Source organism: Ornithorhynchus anatinus, chromosome 2 (genome assembly GCF_004115215.2).
Source record: "Ornithorhynchus anatinus isolate Pmale09 chromosome 2, mOrnAna1.pri.v4, whole genome shotgun sequence".
Taxonomy (NCBI): domain Eukaryota; kingdom Metazoa; phylum Chordata; class Mammalia; order Monotremata; family Ornithorhynchidae; genus Ornithorhynchus; species Ornithorhynchus anatinus.
The window spans coordinates 106,113,087-106,117,763 of NC_041729.1; the positions used below are offsets into that span (position 1 = coordinate 106,113,087).

The window sequence follows — 4,677 nt, forward strand, 5'->3', positions numbered from 1 at the left end:
CTGCTCTATTTTACAGGGTCCAAATGGGCAATGATGGTGGCTGACAGACCCGTGGGAGACTGACCTTCTTCCACCCCTTACCTCCAGCTCAGCTCCTGAACTGATCATTGGCAGACAGCTCAAGTTCCTGCATATCAAAGGATGTCTCTTTCCAGATGTTTAAGCTCAGTCTGGCTCAGCATGTAGAGATAAAGAAAATAAGGGCCAGGGAAAATGTCTTCTTCCCAACTGTGTATTCTTTCCCAACATTTAGTACAGAACTCTGCACACAGTGAGTTAATCAGTGGTATTTATTGTTTACTATTTGCAGGACACTGTACTAAGTGCTTTGTGCTCAATAAATGCCAGTGATTGATTGATACCCAGAGAAGATTTGGAGGACAAGAGGAAATCTAAAAAGGGAAAAACTTGCTTGCCCCAAGCTCTGAAAAGCAGAAGTTGGCAGTAGTTATGGGATGATCATACTGTCCCTCCATGAATGATACCTGGCTCTCCTCCCTTTCTAGACTGTAAGCTCACCGTGGGCAGGGAATGTGTCTATTATTATTATTATTATACTGTACTCTCTCAAATGCTTAGTACAGTGCTCTACACACAGTAAGTGCTCAATAAGTATAATTGACTGACTAACTGACTGATCGACAGCAAGTTCACTCTGAGGATGTTAAGAGAGTTTCCCTTACAGTTTTCCCAGCCTAATTTGACATTGGTTTTTATCCCCAAATCCCCCAGATCCATTGTGAACTTGAAAAATCAAGGACCCAGCAGAGATTCACTGGGGCTCTTTGGAATCTGGGAGTTCAAGACTGGGAGCTCATTGTGGACAGGGATTATAACTCTTTATTGTTGTACTTTCTCAAGCACTTCTCTATTCTTTTCTCTATTCTTCTCTATCGTATTGTACCAAAAGCTTAGTATAGTGCTCTGCACCCAGAAAACATTCAAGGACTCAAGGAACAGCACAGCTTAGCAGAAAGATCCTGGGCTTGGGAGTCAGAGGACCTGTGTTCTAATCCTAGCTCTGTCACTTTGCTTCTGTGTCTCAGTTTCTTTAACTGTAAAACAGGTGGTCAATACCAGTTCTCCCTCAGACTGTGAGTCCCATTTGGGACAGGACCGTGGCTGACTTGATTCACTTGTATCTACCCCAGTGCTTAGAACAGTGTTTGACACAAAGTAAGCACTTCATAAATACCATTTTTTAGTAAATAAGATTGATGGATTGATTGATCCCACTGAGGCAAGGGAAATGGTCTTCAGTATGATTCTCTTCATTTGTAAGTAATTAATTTTAATATCTGTCTCCCTACTCAATTATTAGCTCCTGTGGGCCGGAATCATGTCTACTTACTCGACTGTACTCCTCCAACCACAGTACAGTACTCTCCCAAGTACATTGTTCTGCACACAGTAAGAGCTCAATAAATACCACTGAACGATATGTAAATCTCAACTGCTTTTGAGGACAAAATAATTCTCACAAACCTCTTATATCTCAGAAAATATTGTTTTTGGACTTAAATATTGACATTATTTCTGTTTTTGTCTCATAAATCCCTCCTGGAAAGGGAAAGCTGGCACAGAGCTTGTCCCAAGTTAATATTTCCTTTGAATTTATAGTTGTTTGGAGAATCGGTTTCGATACCAATGAAGCACATTATTTGCATTTGCTGTAGAATAATTCAGTTTGCACTCAACTGTAAATTATGTGAGCTAAACAATAAGGGAACCTTCTCAGAGGGAGGGCAAACAGGCTAACTCCCTAATGAATTTGACTTTTAACTTGTTTGAATCAGATGTTCTTCAAAATTTTCTCTTCAAGTAAATGCAGATGTAACCAATCACATACATTTCTGTAGTTCTTTCATTCATTCAATCATATTTATTAAGCGCTTACTATGTGCAGAACACTGTACTAAGCGCTTAGAAAGTACAATTCGGCAACAAATTGAGGCAATCCCTACTCAACAATGGGCTCAGAGTCTAGAAGAGGGGAGGCAGACATCAAAACAAGTAAACAGGCATCAATAGCATCAATTATAAATATGTACCAATATACACAAGTGCTATGGGGCAGGGAGTGTGGTACAGCAGAGGGAGGGAGTCGGGTTGATGGGGAGGGGAGAAGGAGCAGAGGAAAAGGGAGGCTTACTCTGGGAAGGCCTTCTGGAAGAGGTGAGCTTTCAGTAGGGCTTTGAGGGGGGAAGTGTGATTGTTTGGCAGATGTGAGGAAGGAGTGCATTCCAGGACAGAGGTAGGACATGGGCTAGTTGTGTGTATGCAATGTGTGTTCATGTGTGTGTGTGTGTGTGTGCGCTTGCATTGTACATGTGTACCTGGCTTATTATGTGTTCACATGTGCATGTGTGCATCTGTGTGTGTGTATGTGTGTGTTTCAGAAAGGCTGGGTTTTGTGGTCGTAAAACTAAGACAGGTCAGAAAACAGGAGAATATTAAATAGAAAACACACCTTGGTTTGAATCAGTTAAGGAAGAGACTTCCGAAGTTTGATTTAAATGAAGAAATTTGGAAGTGAGCTGAATGAATTTAGTCGTCTGCGGGTGGTTTTAAAGAGCAGCACTAAGCATCCTTCATCTTTGTGGCCATGAAATCAGGCAGAATTCAAAGATCCCTAATGGGACCCTCCCAGAAGAAAAATTACCACCACTTTATCCATCAAATCAATAGCTTCACCAAAGGGAAAATGATCCTAGATCCTAACAGCAAGCAGTTCAATACAATTGTCTGAGATTCTTAACTTCCAAGCAACATTAATCAGTTCCTGGCTTTGGCTGACATCACTGCAGCGTAGACTCAACTTCGTGTTTGTGCTTCTGGGCTACTTCACCGTGACTGCAAGAAACCACACCAAATACAAACTCTGCCTCGCTTACTGCATAAGCAGTTCCAAAGCAACACAGTCCTATATGTCCTCTTAGCTGCTGATAAAAACAGACTGCAATTACTAATAATAAGAATAACTGTGGTATTTGTTAAGCATTTACTGTGGACCAAGTCCCCTCTCAGGGTCGCACCTGGAGAGTTTCCAGTACTCTACCAGTCTCATTTATGGGAGGAAGAGTCAAGCAGAGGCCTATCCATTCCATTCCTAGCTTGGGCAGTGGCTAGTGAGTGGCTGGCAATCTGCTACAAGTCAAAACTCACCTGTTCTGGGCAGCAGCTGCCTGGGAGAGAGTCCAGGGTGGAGACTCAAGTTTACTGCGTGGAAGGAGGCAATGGTAAAACACTTGTGTATTTTTACCAAGAAAACTCTATGGATACACTGCCAGAATGATTGCAGATGGAGGTGGGGCATTCTGGGAGACATTTGTCCATGGTGTCTCTATGGGTTGGAGATGATTCGACAGCATAAGACAAGAAAATGGACCAAGCACTGAATTAAGCTCTGGGGTAGAGACAGAATAATCATCAGACACAGTCCCTCTTTCTTGTGGGGTTCACAAGATGGGATGGGAGCAAGTGTTGAATTCTCATTTTGCAGATGAGGAAACTGAGTACCAAAGAAATTAAATGATTTGCCCTAGGTCACACGGCAGGCAAGTGACAGAGCCGGGATTAGAACCCACCTACTCTGGCTCAGGGAGCATATGGGACTCAGAGTGTTTGAGAGAGGATCAGCTCAGCTGTGGTCTACTTGCCTATAGGATTCCTCTCCCAAGAAATTTCTTGACACACTTCAGAGCCAGCCACTCCCTGTTAGCCACTGAGCACCATAAAGACATGGGGTTGTCAAGTCATCAGTCCCCCCTGTGGCCTGCTGCTTTGGTTATTGATCCATCCATTGCCCACTTAATGTTTTGTTGAGATGCTATATCTGCTCGGCCCCACAGCACATATCACTGATGGATTTATTGATTAACTGCAAGATATAGTTTTAGAAGAGTCACTCTCCTCTCCCCACCCTTATTTCCCCCCTTACTGGTTCCCTCACACACAGAGCCTATACTTTCTAAACACTGAGGTTGCAATCGTCAACGCACTAGTGTTTGTATCATCCTCCCTACCTGTCATTTTTTAAGCTCTATTTCCCCCACTAGTTTGTAAGATCTTTGAGGGATGTGATTGTGTCTACTAACTGTATTTTACTCTCTCCTAGTGTTTATTTCAGAACTACATGTAGTAAACTCTCAAAAAATACAACTGATTGATTGTTGGGGCAGATGATCAGAGTTTTGAGTGTCCCTAGAAATTTTTGGCCTCCATAGTCAGCCCCGATTCACTGCTCAGGCTATGATACCTGGCATGCCATGGCACAATTCCCTCCTCCTCATCAAAATAATTCATTAATTCATTCAATCGTATTTATTGAAGGTTTACTGTGTGCAAAGCACTGTACTGAGCACTTGGGAGAGTACAGTGTACCAATAAACGGACACATTCCCTACTCACAACGAACTTATTCATTGAACACCATCCATCCAAGTGATGACATGGGCAGATCTTGGAGCTATACATACAAAATGGAATTAAAGGCAGAACGTGTCCACCACATGCCCACAATCTCGAGGGGAGACATACAAATTAAGCCACAATTTAACACACATTTGCTGCCCGGCAAAACCGCTCCAGACAGGGGGCTCCACTCCCACCTTGTTCTTAGAACATTACCCAACACCCTAAGGGGTAGGAAGATGCAACTCTTCCCCGTCTGGGGCC

At 42.9% G+C, this 4,677-nt stretch overlaps 1 non-coding gene across 1 annotated transcript; it reads left to right on the plus strand.

The window, feature by feature from the left end:
- Positions 1–3,017: 3,017 nt before the first annotated feature.
- Positions 3,018–3,155, plus strand: LOC114809895. The gene has a single exon (XR_003757666.1). It is a non-coding gene; the product is annotated as a small nucleolar RNA SNORA7 (small nucleolar RNA).
- Positions 3,156–4,677: the final 1,522 nt, after the last annotated feature.